This window comes from Myotis myotis, unplaced genomic scaffold (genome assembly GCF_014108235.1).
Source record: "Myotis myotis isolate mMyoMyo1 unplaced genomic scaffold, mMyoMyo1.p scaffold_m19_p_3, whole genome shotgun sequence".
Lineage (NCBI taxonomy): Eukaryota > Metazoa > Chordata > Mammalia > Chiroptera > Vespertilionidae > Myotis > Myotis myotis.
This window is the reverse complement of record NW_023416335.1, coordinates 187,824,150-187,849,564: the sequence shown is the minus strand read 5'-3', so window position 1 is coordinate 187,849,564 and position 25,415 is coordinate 187,824,150. Positions and strand designations below refer to the sequence as shown.

Genomic DNA, 25,415 nt, shown 5'->3' with positions numbered 1-25,415 from the left:
AATATTTTTACACTCTTTTCCCTTTACCTTCTACTTTGTTTACCAAATAAATAAAGCCCATGCTGCATCAACAAATTGTTGCAATAACTCAAACAGAGCTTGGTTAAGAGTCTAGGCCAAAATGATGCCACTGAACTGTAAATAAGTGGGCAGGTCTGACTGGCAAAGGGGATTTAAAAAAACACAGATTACATTTTCCACTGAAGTGGAAAGGAAGGTTTCTAATCTTCAGAAAGACCTGCTGTCATTCCTACTGTCCCAGATGGTGAAAGTTCTGCACTCCTTGACCTAAGCCAAAGATAATATAAAAGAAAACAAAGCGACAAATAAGATCTGCTCAATAAACCAAGCAAAAGCCCATTTCCAATGGCTTTAAATACAGAAGATGTAACTTTCCAGACAAGAACACTTCCCCTGGCCTTATTTTTTGCACTATGGTTTGCAAGGTAACTAAAAGGACCTCCTAAGAGACTGTCCAAGGTATCCCACAATACCTGGACACAACAGTAATATATTTAAAGGACTCTGAATTTTGGGGGTTTTTTTTGCAAGGAGTAAACCCAGGCCAAGATATGCCCATATGCATGCTTAAGTGTATGCTAAGCGACGTGAATGGACAAGTACACGCAGGCAGAAGGAGGTTATTAGCAGAGGCAATCACTGGGAACCAGGCACTGAACTGGGGGAAAGTAACATCTGAAGAAAAGCCATGCGTTCCTCCTGAAGAAAGTCAAAATTGGAGCTCATAGTTTTCAGTCTGACTCTCAGTCAAATGCACAAGAAAGGGACTTTTGTTAAATTTGCAAGTTAAACACATCTCCAGAGTGTAGAATTCCGTCTCCATTTATGGGAGGGCACTTGAACTCTCATTTCAAAATGGTCTGTCTTAATAATGTAAGAATAGGAGCACAGATATCAGCCTTTAATGCTGAAGAACCACTTGGCAAATGTGGATGGAGGGGTCTTTTAGCAAGTCACAACTCTCAGAGAACTGTACTCCTAGTGACCTTACTACCACAAGCCCCATCCTTTTCTGGCTATGAAATGCAAATGGGTCTGAATTTTCTGGACATAGGACATTACCCCTCTTACACCACTCTTGGTTCCTGTACTTATGACAGCCCATGGTGAAGATGAGACATTCTCTTCACCTTTGTTGTACCCCATGGGAAGGAAAAAGGAAATGAAACATAACATTTAGGGAATACCTCCCATCTTCCAAGCCCTGATGAAGGTCTACATACACAGTGAGATGTTACATTTTCTCCATTATACTGAGGAAGGAATAATGTTCAGGAAAGTTGAGTAACTTGCCCAAGATCATCAAGCCAATAAGTTGCAGTGTCAAAATTGAAACGCAGTTGTCTCCCCAAAGCCATGTGCTTTCCAGGGAAGAGAGTCTGGTTCTGATCATGCCTATCCTACAAAAGGTCCCAGCAAAATTTCAGTAACAATGCTTCTTGATTCATACACTGTGACAACCGGTCAATAGCAGACCTTACTGCAGCTAATGCCTTGGATCACTAAAATAAAAAAGATTTTGCAGTGGTAGAGGCAGTAAAAGCTGTCACAGTGTTCACACATTGAGGTCTATTCTACTACCAGGTAAATTCTGCCATTTTCAGCAGCCAGTGTTAATAGCTTTTTCATACCTGAAGACCATTAATAGGTTACTTCTCAATGTTCAATCTCCCATTTCCTTTAAAGTTCCCACGTGTGCTCCATTTACTGCCCTTTTAATCATTCTCTTGTTATCCAATAGACACTCACCAGGTTCTCTTTAATTTCTGTGAATTCTGCAATTCTCAAGGAGACCCAGCATTCCAGGAAGATTGGAAAAGTACAGTATGTCTTGGAAGAAAGAAGTCTCGATCAGCACTCAGAACACTCTTGTCAGAAGCATACTGTGTCCTCTGCTGGGATTTCACAATTCCTTTCCTTCATTTCACTGCAGCCTTTTTATTTCCTCTGTTTCTTACCTAGTGCTCCCTGTCATTGTTCCTTCCTTCCTTTCCTTCTATCCTGACTCTACTCATATTGTCTTTTCACCTGTCTCTCCCTTTTACTTCTTAAATTTCCCATGTTTTTTTTTTTCTTTACACTCTCCATCTCTTATTCTTCATATTTTCTTCCTCTTTTATATTTTAGAGACAAATTGAGTTGAAGTTATCCAACCCTGGTTCCAATACTGACTCTTCCACTTAGTGTGCCCTTAGATGATTAACCATCCTGTCCCTTCCCTCGGTGTTCCCATCCATGAAATATAGATGTCAATTGTATTTATGTTTAGGTTTGAATATTAAATGGGATAACCTGGTGTAAATCAGTTCAGGACTTCATATGGAAGTAGAACATCAAAAAATCATTGTCCTGCTATTGTTAATCCTACCTTTTCTCTGTTACTCCTCACAGCTGTTGTGTTTGGTCCTGGCTCAGAATCCAGCGTATGTATCCTCACTATGTCATGGTATTAGAATGAATTCACATCATGGCCTATGCTCCTCCATTCCACTTTATGTGGAAATAATTAGACATTACAGCATTTTGGATATAGACAAAATGTTCAAGCATCTCAGTGATGTGCTGATTTTAAAGAGTGGTCACAACAACAAGATAAGGTGTGGCCAAAGCAGGTTTACAGTTGTGAGTACATGAAACACAGCGTTTATTCCTATATTATTATTTATTAATTATTGTATTATTTTTCATATGGACAACTGTAAACCTCCTTTTGCCCCATCCTGTATTACATACTTCCAGACCATTCTGAACCACCTATTAAGAATGAAGAGCTTAGGGTCGAGAAATGGCCAGGTTGCCCTGCACCTCCAGGAACAAAATGTGGACTGAGAGGGAGCCTACCTAATAGGTAAGGACCTCACTTGTTACCTACCCAGACAGCCAGAAGATTATGAAGTTTGTTTTAATTGGAAGTTTTAAAAAAATTGTGAGCAATATTAACTACTATCTCTTATACCAGATTAGGTTTTGGTGGACATAATTCAATTATAAGGAAACTATTTAAGAGGGAAACCTTCCACAAAAACTCCAGTAGTTTTCCTTACCATAAAATTTAAGACCCCAAATATATACATTGACCTGCATTGTTGCAAACTGCATCCTCTGCTATATACTTGCCTCATGTTTGCTTTGAAGTCCACTGTAACCCACATATCTCTTGGTAGTTCTCAGCCTGACCTGCCATTTCCATGTCTCAGACTTTTCTTGTCTTTATTTTCTTTGAGTTTTCGACTTCCTATTGCCCTTGTCTTTACTGAACTTCATCCTGTTGGTTTCTGATTACTTGTCCAATTTGTTGAGGTCATTTCCAATTCTAACTGCATCCCCCAAGGCTTTAGCCTCCACTTTAAATTCAGTCTCGTCTATGAACTTAATGAGTATGCTGTTGTGCCATCCTAGTCATTGATGACAATCTCAACAAGAAGTGAATCCAGGACTGAGCCCTGTGCAACACCATTTTTATGTGTTTACTTGTCAAAAGAAATGTATGTGTTTTTAACAAAGTTCAGTTTTGAAAATATATGCCTCTCTCTTCAGAATCTGGAATCATCCAGGTAGAATTTGTGACATTTTTGGCAATTCAAGGTTGTAGTTCCATACAAATAAAATTAAATAACGTCATTGCTCAACAATGTAACATTCTTTCTTTTAAAATAAAATCTCACTAGTTGGAATGTAAGAATCAGTAACTATTCTCACCTTTCTTCCCTGGGAATCACTCATATGCACACTATGCCCCACTGAGAGGGCACTGGGTGGGGAGAGTAGGGCCCTGGCTTTTAGTTCCATCTCTGCCAGTCAGTGTATGTCCTTGGGTGACTCACCTAATCTCCATGAGCTGAGACCTTAGTAAATTAAGGGTCTAATAAGATGACCACAAATGTGCCTTCCAGATCCGAGAGTCTGTGATTCTCTCGATTAAGAACCTAATTATTCTCAGTAGCAAATTACTATATGCACTCTCTATTATAAGCTTTTCCCATGATACTTATATTTAATATTATAACTTTGAACACATTTAAGAAGTGACAGTTAGACTAGCTCTGCACACTGTCTAGAATTTATTTGCCAAAAATACATATTCATTTGCTTATGTAATCCTTCTCCACGTATTCTCACATATTTGAATGGTAGCTATGTGCAAGGTGCTCCGATGCATGTCATTCCCTTGTGATAACACTAACGACCAATAATCTATTTCAGAATCCCCCCAAAAATGAGGAAATAGAGGTCCAGACTGGTTTAGTAACTGCCCAGGGTGACAGAGCTCGCTTGTGGCAGAGTTGGAGCTTGAATTTGGGTTTCTGGGCACAGAGTTCTGAGCTCTTTCCATGTAGCATGCACCCCTGGCCAACTAACTTATTGTTCAAACTCAGTATAGCATATGCTATAAAAGAAAATACTATCAATGATATCAACAATCAACTAAAGTGCCTAGTCACACAATGAAGGACCATCTCTTTTTTCAATAATGAAGGACCATCAACACTGTCCTTAGAGACAAAAGTAGTTCTAAATTTTCTTACATGGGGATATGTAAATAATTTTCCTTAAGAAATATATAAAGCCTATTTTCTAAAGATACTTGGCTCTAAGTCTGGAAAATAATCATAATTTTGCACAAAAATAAATAATTTCCTCCTCCTTCTCTTGCTTCTCTTGTCTCTCCTCCTTCGCTTCCACCCCCAAGTCTTTTTTCATTTTCTTTCCCACTTGATATTGAATTAGGCCTCCAGGTAGGAGGAAAGATGTCAAATAGCTCCCTTCCCTGAACTTCCTTAACATCTCTATCCTCCAATTCACGGATTTCTCTTATTCACTTGAATTTTCCTGCAAGGCAAGATCTACACAAATAAATGTTTAAACAGCAGGAGGAAAAAAAGGGCAGAATCTGAAAAGCTAGTTGAGAAATATGGGGAAGAGTAAAAAGAAAGACATATATTTGAAACAAATGATTAGAAGAAACTCAAAAGCATCATTTCACCTCAGAAATTTGTTTAACAAATTAAGACACTGAAAGCTTTTTTTTTTCTTTTTAAACTCCCCAGACAATGCTCACTAATAAACAAGGGAACAGTTTGCAATAGCTGCTACATGGAGCAAAAACAAGAACCTGACACAGAGTAAATCATAGGAGGTTAATGATCAGAAGTTCCTCTTCCTGAAATTACAAAAAAAAAAAAAAAAAAGGATCCGAAGAGATATATGTAATGTTTCTAATGACATGCTCATGAACTGAACCATCTACCCTCTCCTTCCTGAGTTTTTCCTTTATTACGCATTTGTCTTCCTCCAACTCTAGCCATTGATTTTGTCTCCTTTAATATTCTCAGAACACCTGCCTTAGTGTCTCTTCCAGATAGGAAGAAAGAAACTCATATTTGTTATATGTTTTACATAGATTATCTCCTGGAATCCTCCTGTAACTGAACATGGTAGACATTCTTATGGTGAATAAGCCCTACAGTGACCCCCACTGAGTTACTACTACCTTGTACAATCTCCTAACCTTGTGGCTTATTTCTAACAAATAGAATATGGCAAAGATGACTGAATGCCACTCCTTAGATTAGGTAATGCTAATAGCAAAGGTGATGTGATTATCACTCGTATGATTATGCTATTTTATAAAATTTCTTAAGATACTGGAGGGAGAAATTATCTTTTTGGCCTTGAAGAAGCAACCAGCCATATTGTCCACTGCATATGGAAAGGGCCACATGGCCAAGAGTTCAATGTGGCCGCTAGCCAACACCCAGTAAGAAGTCAAATAGCTACCAACAAGTGAATTCTGCCAACAAAACAGAATAAGCTTGGAAGTGAAAGTCTTCCTCACCCATGAGAACACAGCATGGCCGACCCTTTCACTGCAACCTTGTAAGACCCTGGGTAGAACACCCAGTTAAAGACATGCCTGAATCCTGACCCCCAGAAACTGTGAGGCAATAAATGTGTACTGCTAAAGCCACCAGGTTTGTGAAAATTAGTTATGTAGCAATAGAGAACTTATACAACTGTTATCTATGTTTCATGAAAGGGGAAAGCAAGCTTTGGAGAACTTAAGTGACTTTGTTCAAGGTCCCATAACCCATAAGCAAAAGGACGTATGTGTAAACTTAGGTCTCTTTAAAGCACAAAGGTCAAATGCTCTCCAATACATTATGTTGCCTTTCCACATTTCCCTTCTTATTACCTGACATTATTGATGACATATTACCAGGTATGGGTCACACTATGACTTCTGGCAGTTATGAACCTATACTGTACATGGTCTTGAAGTTAAAAATTGAAGAACTCAAGTCATGTGTTCCTCACCCCCTCCATGGCCATCCTGTTGAAGAAGGCTGCCCACTCCTGACCCTGAAAGAGGGGAGGGAGGATAGGTAAAAGGCAGAGTAGAATGGAGGGAGCCATGTTGGAGAGAGGTTCTCACCCACACAAAAGGGATATTAAGTGAATGTCCTTCAAAACAGAACTGCACCACCTAGGATAAAGTTCTGAGGATATAATAAGCCTCCCACCAGGAATACCCAGAGGCAGAAGCCCGAAACTGATTTATATGGCTCCATACTTTGAGTTGATCCTGGGCAACAATTAATCCTGCAGCTTTGCTTCAATACAATTGGTTTGGGTTGGGTGAAAGAACACTGACTTTGAGCTTGAAAAGTTAAGGGTATCTTAGGGGCTTATGTTTGATGTGGCTTATAGAGGCTGAAATTTCTCTGGTTAGGCTTGTCAGCTGTCAGGCAGAGTTGGACTGTTACTTCATATGCGCCTCAGTTAAATTACTAGAACAGTAATAAACTAGGCGTGTCAAAATTTTGACATGCCACTTTACATGGCAGCATATCTAGGAAGTAGTATAAACCTTAGCTCTACCGAGTCCATCATAATTCTCAATTTCTAAAGCACAGCTTCAGAAAGAATTCAACAAACAGTTGTGACCCTATTCCATGCCAGGCCCAGGGCTAAGAGCTAGGAGGAAAACAGGTGAGATGTAGTCCACAGCCTCCCAGAGTCTATAATCCTCTAAGACAGAGAAGCATGCACATCAATAACTAAACAGCCTCCCAGACATTTGGAGAAGACCAGGCGACAGGTGGAAAAGGCCAAACAGAAAGACTGTTGTTTGCTCTAAGAATTTCTAGAATTTCAAATCCCTCCCACTGCTTTTCCTTTGATGAAAGACATCATTGCAGTTACCTCCTATGATAACAGGCAGGGTCCAGTGGAAAAGGGGTATGAGATCAATGAACAGTTTTCCACTTAATCATCTTCACCTTCAAGTAAAAGGCATGTATAGACAGTGTGGAATGAGTACTTAAGAATACAGATAACTAGACCCTGTGATCTAGTTAAAGAAAACTAAATTACATGCCAAATTAAATACCTAAGAGGCACAGGAGATGTAGAAGCCTTGTTGCATCTCCTTTAGAGTCCAGTATCTCCTTTAACTTATTAGGATATTGGTTTTAATGTTTATACCTGGTTGACACTGCAAGGAAGAGAAGGAACAAGGAAAGGGATAAGAAGAAATAACCTGGGGACTATAGCACCAGAGTCAAAAATGCTAGCTTTAATCAAACACTGGTTTGAATCTGGGCTCTGCCACTAATTTCCTTGTTTTATCTGGGGCAAGTTACTTACTATATCTGAGCTCAGTTTCCTCATTTGGGCCTTCCAGATAGCTGTTAAAAACAAGTAAGATGATATATGTGAAGCATGTATGTGGTCCATAGATAGTGAACACTCAAAGGTTATTTTTTGAAGGAAGGAATGAAGGTAGGAAGGCAGGCAGAGAAGACAGAAAACAGAGGGAAGATCACTGGCTCTTCTTTGATTCTCTTATTTTCCTTGATTACCTTAAGGCTTTCCTCTGAAATCTCTCATTTATCTACCTTCCTCTTTTAACAAGAGACCAACTAGTGCTGAGGACTGATTGCTCATGGTTTCCGGAGGCAGTTCCATAGGATTCAAGGTGCTTAGTGGAGGGGGACCCCAAAAATAAAAAACCATGACAAAATATGGCATGTTTGAAGAAATACTACAGAAAAATTAAACCATTTTCTTTACTATAAGCATTTTTAGGTCCTCTTTCCGCCATCTTTCCATGCTGCCATAATGGTGCACATAAATGTCTTGGCTGAGGCTCTCGAGTATCAACAATGCTGAAAATAGAGGGAAATGCCAGGTTCTTATTAGGCTGTGCTCCAAAGTCATGGTCTGGTTTCTAACTGTGATGAACACATTGGTAAATGTGAAATTACTGATGACCACAGAGCTGGGAAAATTGTTGTGAACAAGTGTGGAGTAATCAGCCCTAGATTTGATGTGCAACTCTAAGATCTAGAAAAATGGCAGGACAACCTGCTTGCATCCCGTCAGTTTGGTTTCATTATACTGACAACCTCAGCAGGCATTATGGACCATGAAGAAGATGGAAACACACAGGAGGGAAAATACTGGGATTCTTTTTCTAGGGATATAATACATATATGTGCAAATAAAATGCCTCAATGGGCAAAATATTTTTCACTATTTTTTTCCTAATGTACATTTTAACTCTTCCAGATGATAATATAGTAGATAGCATCTCCCAAGTTAACTTGCAAGAAACCAATTTTTCATAGTGTATCACATGAGGCTAGGGTTTCATGGCATACCCTCTTGAGGAATACTGATGTATGTCAAGATAGAATACCAGTGGGCATCACACTGTCTGTCTGAGGGACAAAGTCCCCAGAAAAGACTGTTAATAAAATAATCTAGAAGAAGAACCCCATGTTCCCCATCAACTAAGCTATACTAATCATTCAAACCTCTCTGGCCCTCTGTTTCTCATTTGTAAAGTAAGAGTTTAAGATACATATTCTAAGTACCTTTCTCACTTTAATAGTTGAACACTTGCACATGGGCATGAACTACATAATTCAAAAACTGTTCACATTACTATTTTACTTCTTAGATAACCAGCAATTCACTTCTAGAAAGCCTCCATGATGTTCCCTGAGCACCCACCACAATCTGTGCCTGTGATAGATGCTCCACACTCTTCAGGTTCTTTCAATTGATTACTAATGCAAGGACTCTCCTTATGAACAAGATAGAAATGAAAAAAAATCACTTTAAATCAGCGGTCAAGACTTTCCAGAGCCTAGCCATTTTATATTCTTCATCTCTCAATAATCCTATGTCAACCTTGGGCACCCAAGGCAGGGGCACTACCCCAGGCCAGGATGGCATGTGGTAGAAAAGAGAAAGAATGACAAGACCTGATTTTCTTATAAGAAGGAAAGGTAATATGGATCCAGAAATGTGAAAAGGGACCAGACAGTATTCTGAATAGCTAGAAGCACAGCAACTCTGACCTCCATTCAAATGAGGCATATGATCAATAAAATTAGTCATCAATCATGTGTAAATAGATAGAGCTCCATCTTTCCCCAAACCCAGTGGGGAGAGTAACCTAGGAAGAAGTTTAATTTCCTTTGAGAGAAAGATAAAAATTAGAGGAGAGGGGGAAGAAAAATATCCCAATGCAGACTTCTTCAAGAAACAGCTATTCTACCCTAGTCAGTTTGGCTCAGGGATTGATGGGTCCCAGGTTCGACTCTGGTCAAGTGCACATAGCTCAGTTTAGACTTGATCCCTAGCCCTGGTCAAAGCATATGTGGAAGGCAACCAATGGATGTGTCTCTCTCATATTGATGTTTCTCTCTTTGTGTCTCTTCCCCTCTCTTCTACTCTCTTTAAAAATCAATGAGAAAATATCCTCCGGTGAGGATTAAGAAAAAAAAAAAAGGCTATCCTAGTTTTATATTCTCCAAAGCCAAGCATATAATGATGGTTCAATGAATGTTAGCTGATTGTTTGACTAGTGTTGATTTTCTGGCATTTGTAGAAATTCTGGGACAAAAATAGAGGCCAACATAAAATCCGTCTGTTTCATTGGACTTTAGGACCTATTGCTGATTTTCCTGTTGGCCTCATGTTGACCCTACACTTCTTAATATGAACTCTTCCTAACACTTTCTTAACCATGCTTGGCACTGTTCTACATCAGAGGTTGTTTCAGAGTACCAATAGATAAAGTTAGTCCACCAGCCCAACCAAAACCCCATGATGTTCAGAAGAATCCATGTTGCTCTGTGACTTAATATTTGTGTGATTCTGAACAAGTTATGTAACCTCTGCAGATCTGGGTTTTCTCATCTATAAAATTGGAATACTGTTTACCCAATGGGAAGTGATGTGGATTAAATAAGAAAATTTAGGATTTCATTTATTCATTCATTTAACATTTATTGAAACTTCACCATGTTCCAGGCTGCATTATACACTAAGGATATACTAGTAAGTGAAAGACTCAATTTCTACTCTTCCGGAACTCAGAGTCAGGAGAAAAGAGATGTGTAAAAATGAGCATGTACAAGTGTATGGATGAACGTATGTGTTAGTTCGTTCAGGAATACACATACTCAGTTTCTAATTCAATGAGGCCAGGAAAAGCTCACCAAAGCTGGCAACATCTGAACTGAGCCTTGAAGAGTCATTAAGAGTAGCCAAGTAGAAAGGTTAGAGGTGGGAAGACAAAAAGCTGACCATTAGAGACAAAGGGAAAAGCATATATAAGTGTAGGATGGTAAGATATGGTAGATTCAGAGAACCATACAGTTTCCTATGGACAGAACTTTGGGTTTAAGTTGAGGAATGATAGAAAATGAGAATGAAGAGGAAGGCAGGAGTCTTCAGCCAGAAAATAAAAATCAAAGCTCTTCGGTGTGTTTTTTCAGTTTTCATCTTGATATCACTAGAGAGCTATTGCAGATTTTTAGTCAGGTAACTGACATGAATAATTTTATATTCTAGGAGGATCCCTCTGATAGTGTGAAGGACAGATTAGAATAGGGCTATATCATGGTCAGGGAAAGGAGACAATTGCAATAATTCACATAATAAATGACAAAGGCAATAAGAGAGGAAATAAAGATAAGTAGGTACATAAAGGAGATAAATGAGAAAGAGAATCACTCCCAGGTTTCTACCTTGGAACACTGGGTAGATGGTGATGGCAAGGTTAATATAAGAAGAGAAGAACATTGAAAAGAGAGGGGAGAAGAAGGGAGTTTAGTTTTGAGTTTGGTGAACTTGTGGTATCTTTGGGACATAAAAGTAAAGATTTTAAGAAGGTGGTTGGGCACATCAGTCCAAGGCTCAGGATAAAAATCTGGGTGTAGAGATTTGGAAATCATCGCTTTTAGGCATGGATGTTCTATAAAGTCTATGTAGGTGGGTCCTTGAGAAGATCAAGAATGGAACTCTGGAGCACACCAATAAACAAGCGTAGGTGGAGTGAGAAGAAGGGTGAAAGGAAGGAGAGACAAACAAAACAGAGAGGATGCTGCCAGAAGAAAAGAGGGGTCACTCATGTCAACTGTCAAAGAGAGGTCAGGAGGTAATAAGTCAATTTCTTGGACTGAGAGCTAGGATGTCACAGTGACTTTAGGAAGGGCAATGATAATGGAAGCACTTTGTACAGTGTTAACAGACAACTTCCAGTCTGTTTCTCCAGTATACAGTGTGACCCTATATTAACCACCTGAAATAAGTTTGTCTCTTAAAACCTTTTTAATCTTTAAATTTAAAAAATTGTTATATTGTGGTAAGAATACTTAACATAAGATCAAGTCTTTTAACACATTTTTAAGTGCACAATACAGTATTGTGAACTATAGGTACCATGTTGCACAGCAGATCTCTGGAACTTACTCATCCTGCACAACAGAAACTTTACGCCCAATGATTTGCAACTGCTCATTTCCCACTATCCCCTAGCACCTGGCAACCACCATTCCACATTTTGAATCTATGAATTTGACTATTTAAAGTATCTCATATTCGTGGATTCATACAATGTTTGTCCTTCTGTGACTGGCTTATTTCCCTTATCATATGTCCTCAAGGTTTGTACATATTGTCGAATATTGCAGACATTCCTTCGTTTGTAAAGTTGAATAATAATCCATTGTTTCAAGTAAATATGTCTCCATCCATTTACAGTGGCAAGTTGTGTCTCTCACCATTAATTGGTCATCTTTCCCCTTTTCTGCATTAGAGGCCTACGGTTCCTTTACCCCAGAATTTCTATTTGTTGAGCCAGACATAGAACTAAGTATCTGATTTTGTTTAAAAAATTACCTCAAAAATGGTTGCACAACTCTGCTACCTCCCTCCTGTACTCCCCTCTGGCTCTCAAAGTGTATGTTTCCAGTACTTTCCCTTTGTGACCCAAAAGCAGAGGAATGCTACAGGAGACATGGGGTTGCTGACCAGCCCTCACTGCTAGAGGGGCTCAGTGGGAACCCTCAGATAAAAGGCAGGAGAGAAAAGATAGATGTTATTTCTGGAATGATCATGATGAGAGATGTAAAGAGAAGCTTGCTCCAGGGCTAGATAGAAAGGTGAACCAGAAGGTGGCAAGAGAAAGAAAAGCTTCCCTGGTGTCTTTGCAAAGAAGCTGTAGGAAAATATTTAGAATGTGTGAATATTGAGAAGTCGGAAACTGAAGAATGAAAGACCTCAGGGATGGTTAACTAATGCCATGTGCTTGTTTGCATATAAAAGACCAAGTGAGACTCTTTTGCTGACTCATAGGCAGACTGATGGTTGCCAGAGGGGAGAAGGGATGAGGGACTGGGTGAAAAAGGTGAAGGGATGAAGAAATGCAAATTGGTAGTTACAAAATAGTCACAGGGATATAAAGTACAGCAGAAGGAATATGATTGATGAGATTGTAATAACTATGTATGTGCCAGGTGGGTACTGGAAATATTGGGGGGAACACTTTGTAAAGTATATGATTGTCTAACCATGATGCTGTACGCCTGAAACGAATACAAAATATAAAATGCAATTAAAAAGTAAAATGGAAGTAAAGAAAAAAGTAAAATGGAAGTAAAGAAATCTGTTGCTGATGCTTTATATCTGACGGTCTCTGCTTAAACTTTTAGATAATAGCCTTGCAGGGTGATGCCAATTCGAGGATGTACAGGGCGTTCCCAGCACTGGCTCCCTGAAACTGCCTGCTGCCAGTGAGTCAACTGGTTCTGTTTCTGACAGTTTATTTTCGTTTTTGCCGAGTTTCTCTATACAAGTGCTGACTCTGTTCTCTTTTGTAGCTGAAACTGTAAAAGATCTGGAGTCCAGTTCTGGGCTGGTCCCGTCCAGATAAATAAGGTCCCGACATCTCCTGTCCGCCGTTGGCCATTAAGAGGAGGTCCAGCTAGCTTTGCCTCCAGTTCTGCAAAGCCCAGCCTGAGGCTTAAGAAGAGTTCTCAGGTTGAAGATGAATATCTGGCCCCAAGTTCTGGCTACTTCCGTACAAACTAGAGAAACAGAGGCTCCCAGATAGGGTAGGAACAATAAGAAACAATATTTCCACTGAGAAGTGGAACTGAAACCCTCAGGCTTCCACAGCCTTCCCCTCACCACCCCTGAGTATAAAAAATAAATTGGCAATTACCTAAATTAGGCCAGTTTTATTACTTGTTTAGTTGCACTACACTTTTGAGACATGTGGAAAGATTAGAAATTAGTGGGCAGTTAGTTGCATGTCATTTTGAAGGAATCACCATTCAATCAAGAAAAACACCTGGTACAAGACATCCAAGGTATTCGAATGCCACATAATGCTCGTATGGTATCTCTTTCTGCGAACCAGCAAACCTGCGGGCCAAGTGCCACGGCGTTGCTCAGGCTTGTTCTTCTAACCTGCCTTGGCTCAGAGAGAACCACAAATCCCGACCAGTGATGACTGTACTCAACTGCTGGAGGCAAAAGCAAAAAAAGCTGGACACATTTGACAAACACTGTGCATGAAGCTTACATTTCAGAGCAGCAAGAATTGATGGGAAAGGGAAGCAGGAATCAGGACACTCAGGAGCCAGTGCGCATGAATCCACACTGCACCCCCTACAGAACCGGCTCGGGAGCAGATCTTTCCCTACCCTTCGTTCAGTGGCATGGCGTGGTCAGTAGGGTCTCTGGAATCTGAGTGCGCAGTCTAAATCCTGGCTCCTCCACCTCCTAGCTGCGTGACCTTCAGAAAACCGCTAAACTTCTCTGGTCTTCATGAGTGAGTGAGTGAGTGAGTGAGTGATTGAGTGAGTGAGTGAGTGAGTGAGTGTGTGTGTGTGTGTGTGTGTGTGTGTGGTTTGTTTTTCGTCTTAAATAGCAACACCACAGGGATGTTATGAAGATTACTGTGAGTTAATACAAGTAATCTGCTTAGAACAGTGCCTGACTTATAAACACTGACCCATTGTAAAAGTGGTAGATAGCTATTACTAACACTTTATTATCTGTCAGCCAGGGCTCCCACTGCTTTAAAGAATCTTCTGCAGAAGAAGAACTGGTGCAAACTAGGGTTGTGACTCCCTACATCTTCTGAGGCCTTTCCTTTCCCCTGCTTTCTGCCCTGGCTGGAGTCTTCACTGTTCCTTACCCTCTTTGAGAAATGTCTTCCTTTTTTTTTTTTCTAGTTTCTCTTGGAGTATCTCCCCTTTCCTAATTTCTCTCTTTCTTTCTCCATCTATCTGTCAATTTTCCCTTACACTCCTTTCCTGGCAAACAAAATCCAGAACACCGCAGGCATTAATTTAAAATGTGTTGAACAAATGGTAAGCCAGAGCATGAACATACATACAATTTAGCCCCTGAATACAATGATGACTTCAAATTATAAAAAGGAAAAAACAAAGCCCTATAAATCATTTCCAATTTTGAAGAAGGGGACCACAGAGGAAGAGATAAGCAGTCACTTACAAAACAATATCCAGAAACACAGAATAAAATAATAATAATACTTTACAGTGGGGACTTCAGTGGTCTGTGTGTGTGCACCTGTGACACAGTCTCTGACTCCAATCACCAATGTCTCTTTCATGAAGGAGTCACAAATGATCCTATTGTATAAGGGGAAGGCAGTCAGAGGTTTCTCTCTGATTGCTCAGTAGCAAGGTCCCAAAGAAGGCTGCTCTGGGTCGTTAGTGCTGCAAATTGCTAAGGCAAGAGGCAAGAGAAGCGTGACAGTGGAGAAATTCCACTTCCTTCCTAACCCCCTTCCTGGAAGGTAGCTGTGAATAAAGCCCAAGGAACCAAATGGCTGAGCTTCCCATCTACAAAAGAAAGTTCTAAAAATAAACAATTCTTATAACTAACTAATGAATAAATAGCAGTCACTAAAAATATGCCATAGAACAGTGTGGCAAATCCAAAAGGGGACTTGTAACCACAGATGGTCTGAACTAGGAGGGACCTTAGGGATTGAACAAAACCCTCTTGTTTTATACATGGAAACTGAAGCCCAGGGTTAGTAAGTGGCTTGCCCAAGGTCACTCTGTAGATTGATGGCAGAGCCAAGACTTGACAAGCCCAGGGGAATGGACTCCCCATTTCTCTGATACTAGAACCAAATTGAGTCGTGCAGCAGCGAGGGGAGGCAGCACAGAGAAGGAAGGCAGAGAAGGGGATGGGGAACATCCCTGCCAGCAGACTGGTTATAGAGATTTAGTGGAAGTTGAGTCCAAGATTGAAAAAGCGACCCGAAGAGGAAATGGAGCAACAAGACCCACCAGGCAAACCGCTGCTGTCCTGGAGCGCGTGGTTATTAAAATGGTGTCCTGGGGAATTGGGGGTGTTCCAAGAATTAGCTCCAAAGGGCCAAATAGGCTTTTCATGTTCTAAAAATGGCCCGAGCTCTCCCTGGTGAAGAAGGGCCCAGGTGCTCATCTGTTATTGAGCATGTTTAAAAAGGCATTTGGGAAAGAGCACCCAGAGACAAATTTGCAATGACAACGTCAGTCCCGGGAGAGCTGTGCTTGCTTAGGAAGGGAGCAGAGTTCATGTTCAGCGATATGGGAACAGCCAACACAGCCAGGTGTGCTGGCATCATCCAAAACACCTGTTGGCATCTATTCCCCCTCCAGCAGTTCCCTGGGAAGTGAAAGATACAGACCACAAATGCCAACAATGACAGACCTTCCAATTGTCAACACACTCAGATCAATGAGCCAGAGCCAATACTTTACACCTTGTGCATGGGGGTGGGAGTTGGGGGATGAATTTTGTAACTTGTATACATACAGATACAGTTTCTAAATAATGGGATAATATATAACACTAACAATTATGTAATAAATAGATGAAGAGAAATAGATAAATAGATAGACATATTTAATGATACATTTTATGTCCTACTTATATTTTTATATTTTAATGATATATATTTATAATATACCATTCACAGCATATTGTTAAAGGAAAATGTAGATTACAAAACAGTATGTATAATACCATCTCAATTTTATAAAAATATACCTTTATATTAATAACTTACATTTATAATGGATATGAACACAGAAGGAAAAAGACTGAATGATAGGGACCAAAATGTAAACAGAAATTATCTCTAGGTGGTAGACTTTGAGGTGAATTTTATTTTCTTCTTTATGTCATACTGTATTTTATTAGCTTTTCCTTAATGAAAAATTACTATACTTTTGGAATCAGACACAAATGAAAAATAATTATTACATAAAAGAGAGGTTTATTACTCCAGGTGAAACAGGAGTCCTCTGGTTCTGAAAAAGAGACTCAGAACTTTGTGTGCAATACATTTAAAACCACTGTTTTGTCATAGCTGGTTTGGCTCAGTTAAACACATCCTAGTAGATTGCTTGCCTCCTGCATGCATCCCAACCAGGGTCTGGCCTGGGAGGAGCCTGCAACCGAGGTACTTGCCCTTGACTAGAATCAAACCGGGGACCCTTTGGTTCCCAAGCAGACGCTCTATCCACTGAGCCAAACTGGCTAGGGTTATTGTTCTAATCCTTATTGTTGAAAGTATTACATGTCCCCTTTTTTTTTCCATTGACCCCTTCTAGCCTTCACCATCCTATTGCCTGTGTTCATGAATTATGCATATATGATACAAGGTCTTTGGTTGATCTCTTCCCACCCACCCTCGCCTTCCCTCGGAGATTCAACAGTCTGTGCCCTATTTCTATATCTCTGGATCTATTTTGTTTATTAGTTTATTTTGTTCATTAGATTCCACATATGAGTGAGATCATGTGATGCTTGTCTCTCTGACTGGCATATTTCGCTTAGCATAATACTCTCCAGGTTCCTCCACGCTGTCTTAAAGGATAAGAGATCCTTCTTTTGTACTGCTTGCATAGTACTCCATGGTGTAAATGTACCACAGCTTTTTTATCCACTCATCTACTGAAGGGCACTTGAGCTGTTTTCAGATCTTAGCTATTGTAAATTGCACTCCTATGAATATAGGAGTGCATACATTCTTTCTGATTGGTGTTTCGCATTTCTTAGGATATATTCCTAGAAATGGGATCACTGGGTCAAATGGCAGTCCCATATTTAATTTGTTTGAGGAAACTATACAGTTTTCCATAATGGTTATACCAGTCTGCATTCCCACCAGCAGTGTACTAGGGTTCCCGTTTCTCCATATCCTCATGGTAGTTCTTTGGGTATAGGAAATTCCATTCTGAGATGGAGTGGTTCAAATTTCTAGAGTTGGGGTAGGGGGGATGGGGGGTAGCTGAGATCTAAAATACCTTGTCTTTCGAACAAAAAAAGACCCAGCACTCCCCTTACATCCTTATTAGCATTTGCACAAAGAAAAAGATGCACATGCCATTACTTTCATTATTAACTCTCCTTTCCTTCCATCCTGAATGCTCAAAATCTCATCTGAGTATGGCTCTTCTGCCTGGACAACTTCGACCTCCTCTCTTCTCGCTCTGCTTCTTCCCTTTCTTTTTGCTTTATTTAATCAGACTAGTGCGACTGAAATCATCTTGTCCACTCTCTCCACTCAGACTCTGCCACTATCTCTTTAATTGCTATCAGCAATCAGCTTTCTGTTCCTAAGACGTGGCATTTGTCCTGCCTTCACTTCTAATTTCAGTTTTTCCTACTCTGCATCTCTTTCCTTTCATTTGCCCACCCCCTTTCTTTCATTTTTCTGATCTCCTGGCTGAGTTTTTCATCTGCTGATGCCTTCCTTTCTTTGCCAGGTAAATGCCCTTGAATCACTGATATTCCCCTTGAAAGCGCATGCCTATAAAGCCTTCCCAGGATATTCCCCCACTAAAGAATAATTTGTTACTTTGTGAAGAAAAAAGACAAATTCACACCCTCCATATGCCTAACACCTTTTAAGGCATGAAACGTTTATATTTCTGTATTTCACTGTCCGACAAATAGAAAGCTCTTTGGATATGTAGTGTCTTTTGCCTTCTACCATTCTAGGGTGAACTGAAGGATTCAGTATAATACAGAACTGATTTCCCTGTGTCCTGATGCATGGAGACAGCACTCAGAACTCTCAGAGGTCTCCTAGAGCAGTGGTTCTCAACCTTCCTAATGCCGCAACCCTTTAATACAGTTCCTCATGTTGTGGTGACCCCCAATTTCATTGTTACAAATTGAACATAATTAAAGCATAGTGATTAATCACAAAAACAATATGTAATTACATATGTGTTTTCTGATGGTCTTAGGCGACCCCTGTGAAAGAGTCGTTCGACCCCCAAAGGGGTCGCGACCGACAGGTTGAGAACCGCTGTCCTAGAGGCTCCAAGGTGAACTGCAGCCAGCAATCAAAAGGCTGTGTCAGCTCCATAAATACCCAACTCCCCATGCCTGAATGTACTCATTTCCAAGGTATACATTTTATATTTTAAGGAGGGACAGAATCTTTCTGAACTCATCGCTATTCTGGGAGTTGCAAAGTCCAGTCTATAAGAACAGGTAGATAATTAACAAAAGGGTTGGGACACCTGGGGTCTGTGTTGAACTGGAGGGCATGTATTCCATCAAAGAAGGCCATCCCTCTCCCCCACGCCCCCCCGCCCCTCTGCAGCCCCTGTAGAATGTGAGCCAGTGTTGTTGCCACTCTTCTGATTTTCATGAAGTCCAGAAATGTGCAGTTCTAATGGAATTTCTAAATGTCTAAGTGCTAAATGACAATTTATTCTCAGGCCACATATAACATGTCAATGATCCAAAAGTAGTTTGTGCACTGCTAATTATGACTTTTCCTAAACATCCTCACCAGGTCCTTACATTGTGACTACAGGGTCCAATGGAGACAACTGAGGAAGTACAGTAATTGCCACAATAGCTGCATGTGTCATGCTCACTTAAAACAGCAGGTTAGGGTAGTAACTTACTAAATGCAGTCAGGTTTTAGTAAATAAATGAAAGTTAATGCTTCTTGATTGTCTGAGAAAATGAAATATAAATATTGGAATGCTCATACCCTGATGTGTCAAGTTATAAAAATCCATATTCCCAAGTTCTAAAACCCAGTAGAAATGGGAAAAATGGAAGATAAAATATACACACATTTCCCCTGTGGCTCAGAAGTGGATCTATGTAAAGTGTAAGCAGAGAACCTATGGGAATAACTTGAAAATTTTTTACCATAAATAAGTAAGTTACCAGTTAAAGTTCTAACAGCAGCCACTGGACAAACTCCTTAGAAATTTAACTGGCAACTTATTTAAAACAATAAAGGCATTTCCAAAAGCCCCTGTGGGGGGCTGGCATGCTGTGGCTGAGAGCCACTGTATCCTATCTGACCACCTTAACAGCACTTGGTACCATCTGAAATGATCATATTTATTTATTTGTTGATATGCTTGTTGTCTGACTCTCCTCACCACTCCTTGAGGGCAGGAAACTTGTTAGTCTTAGTCAGTTCTGTTCCTCCAATACCCAGAACAGTACCTAGCAACTCGAAGGGGCTCGGGGGATATTTGCTGGATGAATAAACCCAGACAGTCAGCCTAATCAGAGAGTTTCTATGGCAATTGCCGAAGACCACAGGTAATTCAGAATTTCCTGTAGTGAGTGGGACAGGCTTTAACTCTTTCTTGCTGGGATTCTGGCTCTGTCCTCCACTTTTGGAGAGAGAAAGATTCAGTTTTATTTTAAAGTCAATGGCTGGGAAATAAAATGAGAACAGAGAACAATGACAGGGTGGCAGTTTTAAATATCCATTAAATAGATACTTCTCTTTGTGAAAGGGAAATGACTGTGATAAACTACCCCTGTGCTTTATATGTCAAAACTCATATTGTTGACCCTCAACCCTAGACTGTCTGGGGTGGGACCGGAGAATTGACTTTTCACATAAATTCCCAGGTGTGCTGGTGCTGTTAGTCCAGGGATTACACTTTGAGAACCACACACAAACTGTAAAACACTATTTAGATGTCAATTGTTACTATCATTCATTCTCCATTTCACCACCATTTCCTTTAAATTCAACACAGACTGTGACATATCTTTTGGCATAAGCCACTTTCCCTTGTGGAAGGAATTTCTTTAATGGTTATCTGCCAATCTACCCACCACACAATAAGGAAGTAATAAAGGGGAGATGGGCAGTTCTTTATTTTCAACCACAAAGTTGTAGTTTATTAGAATGAAACGAACCCAAGGAGATCGAATGGCATAAGGACGCATTGCAAGGTTTCATAAACTGTCATTATTGCTTAATGTGTGTTTGGTTGATCCTTAATGGTTACTGAGAACCCACAATGTACTAAATCTAAGCTGAGGTTTTTAATTCCCTGATTTCTGGGGGATGGGCCCTAGCACAGACTGCTGTGCTGTGTCATAGACTTTGCCATCATTTTCTTATTATAAGACTTAATTTTTTTTAATCCAGCTATGCAAAAAGTTGTTCATATATAGAGGAAGAAAGCTTGCTCATTGCCTATTTATCACCAAGCACATCAAGAATTCTATTTGCTGTTCCTAGCTCCTTCCTTTTAGTAGCTTGAGGCCAAACCAATTCTGTTCTATTTTGTTTTGTGGTCCATTTTCCTCCACTTTCTTATTTCTAAACACAATGTTGATTGTATTATCATTGGTTTAAAATATATTCAAGTGAGCTAATTGAGCAACTGCATAACACTTGCTACATGCTAGATATTGTACTAAGAGTTTTACATGAATTAAAACGTATTTGATTCTTATAGCAACAGTTTGAGGTAGACAGTATTATTCTTCCTATTTTATAGATGAGGAAACTGAGGCACAGAAAGGGAGAGCAACATTTATTTACACTTCTTCAGATAAATCACTGTGTTAAGCAGAGGTGAGTAAGATAGAAAGCCTCTTGGCTTTTAAACTATGCCTCACTGAACAGTTTAATAATCCAAGGTTAAAAGGAGAGCATAAGCCACGGCCTGTAGGCACAAAAGTACAAGAGGTGTTAGAGAAGGATTGGTTGCAGTTACACTGGCGTGTTAAGCTAAAAGCAGAGGTGAAGGGGGGAAAGATGGGAGGGTAGGTTTGAATGCCGTGTGTTGAGAGCCTGTGTTGAAAGCACACTTTGTCCTGTGGAAGTATTTTCCAAATTTCACTCATTCAATTTTTTTGTTACCACTGTAACAATTTTTTGCCACATCTGTGTATCACCTGCACTATTTTTTGTTACTATTTTTATTTTAACATTTATATAGGATTTTACAGAGATTTTAAACTAAAGGTCATGCAAGTAATTTTAGGAAAAAGATTTTAAAATTTTATTTTATTTTTTCCATCACCATTTATCCCCTCTATGCCCTCCTCCACCTCCCCCCCCCCCCCCACTCAGCCCCTGCAATCACCACACTGTTGTCTGTGTCCATGAGTTCCCTCTTTTTACTTCTTTCTTTTTTGCTCAATCCCTCCACCCCTCCATCCCCCCACCCGCTTCCTTCAGAGCTGTCTGCCTGCTCTCTATCTATGAGTTGGTCTCTATTTTGCTTGGTAGTTCAATTTGTTAATTGAATTTCACATATGAGTGAAATTGTATGGTAGTTGTCATTCTCTGACTGGCTTATTTCACTTAGCATAATTTTCTCCAGGTCTATCCACACAGTTGCAAAGAGTAAATTTCCTTCCTTTTTTTTTACAGCAGAGTAGTAGTCCATTCTGTAAATGTACCACACCTTTTTTATCCACTCATCTATTGATAGACACTTGGGCTGCCTCCAAATCTTGACTACTGTAAATAATGCTGCAATGAACATAGAGGTACAGTGCACAATGGTCACTAATCATCAGATAAATGCAAATTAAAACCATAATGAGATATCATTTCACACTTATCAGAATCAACAAACCACAAGTGTTGGCTAAGATGTGGGGAAAAGGGAACCCTCATGCACTGTTGGTGGGAATGCAGACTGTGGAAAGCAGTATGGAGTTACTTCAAAAAATTAAAAATGGAACTGCCTTATGACCCAATGATTCTACTTCTGGGAATTCATCTAAAGAAACCCAAAATACTAATTCAAAAAACATATATATACCACCTATACTATTTTTAACTTAATATATGAAATAACCTTCCTTTTAAAAATAAATTTATTTAAAAAATTCATATTGCTGTAAATATGAGATGTGACACTAGCCAAAAACAGAAAATAACTATAAAAGTAAAGAGATAATTATTTAAATAAAAAATACGTACCCCTCTTAAATGAACTCATACATCACAGTGAAACCCACAATCACACTTGGAGAAACATGAAGTGACAATGATGAATCACAGAAGATCAGTGTTCTTATTTGTTGAGTTTTGCTCCTTCTCTATCATAAATATATAAATGAACCTTCACCTAGTTTTATGAAATCCCAAAACTCCTCTCTCTTAGCTAGTTGAGTTCACAAAATATTTGGCTGGTTGTGTTTTATGAAAAACAAAGTTAAAATTTCACATCACTCTCCTCCTCAGATTTAATGACTGTTTTGTAGGTCAACTATTTTAAATTCCCCCTGGTGATTCCGCATTTCTCTGCACTTCCAGCAGATGTCTGATCAACGGGGCTATATGGCTACAGTGGCTGCCGTAGTGGCTGCATTTTAGAGGAGCTTTAGGGCAGAAGATAACTCTTTCCTAGAGTTATTGTTCTGTGCAATCAGGACCTAGACAGCTGTTTTTATAGGTAGTTACGGCCTTTGTTATTGAAAGAAAGATCTTTCCTCACCATTTGAGGAGATAGGTTCTTGTTCTCAACTGAAAAGAGAGTGTGTGTTTAATAAAAGATAGTGGGGGATACAGAAAAGCTTTTTTGTTGTCTTTATCTTTCTTGCCTCCCTCCCTCCTTCATTTTCATTTTTGTTAATCTCAGGAAAATGTTACACTGAAACAGCCAATAACTGTCTGGGCTAACTACTCCCCTTGCCCTGTCAGGACCATTTCTTAATACAGTGGGGCCTTGACTTACAAGTGTCCCGAATAACGAGTTTTTTGAGATACCAGCTGTCTCTCGGCCGATTTTTTGCATTGAGTTGATAAGAGTAACTTGAGTTAACGAGCTCGGTCTCGGAACGAATTAAACTCGTAAGTCAAGGCCCCACTGTACTTAGTTTAAAAACTCTTAAGTGATGGGGCCCACATGTTTCCAGGGTGTGATGTCTTGTAGTCTACAAACTTATTCCACTGAGATTGTTGTACTTTGAGCCCATTAGCCTAGTTGTGCTCTCAGACTCTGTGTGTTAAGGCACAAAGTATCCTGGACTTAAATGGAGCTAGATCTAAATGACTCCACCCAGCTCTGCCAGCCCTTAGCTAAGTGAATTTCAGCAAATCATGAGAGCTCTCTGAACCTCAGTTTACTTTTGTATACAGTATTTCCCAAAGATAGGAATCAAAACAAGATCATATATACTAAAGTTCTTCACCATATTGTTAGTAAGGTGTTATATAAATGTCAGATGTGATAATGGCCAAATCCTTTTAAAATCCTTTAATCTCAAGCTAGATAGACTGTTCTAGAATAGTACCTCTTTCCCAGCTCCTATTGGGAAAACGTAAGTTTTTCACTAGTCTATAAAGAGAATGCTGAGGTGGCTTAACTATCCACCAGAAATTCTACCTGAGAGTTGGTATTCTGTTCCTTTGCCAGCAAGCTCCCTTCCCTATGGGCTGAATAAAGAAAACTGGCACACATTATTCCAAGAATAGCTGAAAACAATGATCTTAGGAGATATCTCACCCCAAACTGTTGAAGTAGAAGAATGTGGTAGGATACCTAGAGGAGGCTGGTGTTAACAGCAATGCTGTGCACCTGGCAAGTATGGCATGAAGAATGGTTTCCCTCCCCCAAAAGCAGCGGTTCTCAACCTGTGGGTCGTGACCCCTTTGGGGGTCGAACGACCCTTTCATAGGGGTCGCCTAAGACCACTGAAAAACACATATATAATTACATATTGTTTTTGTGATTAATCACTATGCTTTAATTATGTTCAATTTGTAACAGTGAAATTGGGGGTCACCACAACATGAGGAACTATATTAAAGGGTTGCGGCATTAGGAAGGTTGAGAACCACTGCCCGAAAGTCTCTTACTCTCTGGACCACTGCCCTCTATGTGTGCCCTTCTCCTCTTTATTTGCCTCCCTAGGATCACACTTTCCCTCTCACTGCTCCCCTGGCACAGATTCACTTTACATTTAAACCTTCTGAACATTTAGCTGATGGAGCTGTGACCTGAAATGCCTTTAGAAGCAGCAGTGGGATGTCTTCATGGGCAGGGAACACCTAGACCCTGGATCACAGGTGAGGTGAGAGCTTCCAATCTACCTTAAGAATTTCTTTCTTTCTTTCTTCTTTCTTCTTTCTTTCTTTCTTTTCTTTCTTTTCTTTTCTTTCTTTTCTTTTCTTTTCTCTTTCTTTTTGCTTTATTTCTTTCTTTTCTTTTTCTCTTTTCTTTTCTCTTTTTTTCTTTTCTTCTCTTTCCTTTCGTCTCTCTTCTTTCTTTCTTTCCTTTTCTTCTTTCTTTCTTTCTCTTTTCTTTTTCTTTCTTTCTTCGCTCCCTTCTTTTCTTTCTCCTTCTTTTCTTTCTTTTCCTCTTTCTCTTCCTTCTCCTCTTTCTTTCTTTTCTTTCCTTTTCTTTTTTTTCCGTGTCTTTCTTTTCTTTTCTTCTTCTTTCTCTCTTCTCCTTCTCTGTCCTCCTCCTTCTGCTCTTTCTTCTTTTTTCTTTTCTTTTTCTTTTCTTCTTTTTTTTCTTTTCTCTCTCTTTCTTTCTTTTCTTTTCTCCTTTTTCTCTTTCTTTTCCTTCCTTCCCTTCCTTCCTTCCTTCCTTCCTCCCCTTCCTCCCTCCCTCCCCTCCCTCCCTCCTCCTCCCTCCTCCCCCTCCTCCTCCTCCTCCTCCTCCTCCTCCTCCTCCTCCTCCTCCTCCTTCTTCTTCTTCTCTTTCTCTCTCTCCTGAATGTGGGGTGGGGATGTGTGTGTGTGTGTGTGTGTGTGTGTGTTATGAACAGAAGTAAGCTAATAGAGGAAATAATAAAATTGCCCTGAATAA

At 39.8% G+C, this 25,415-nt stretch overlaps 1 protein-coding gene and 1 pseudogene across 1 annotated transcript in view; one reads left to right on the top strand and one right to left on the bottom strand.

The window, feature by feature from the left end:
• Positions 1-25,415, bottom strand: part of GRIN2B (glutamate ionotropic receptor NMDA type subunit 2B) — a 303,242-nt gene that overhangs the window by 69,330 nt on the left and 208,497 nt on the right. The window lies entirely within an intron of this gene.
• LOC118652140 lies at positions 8,140-8,501 on the top strand (annotated as a pseudogene).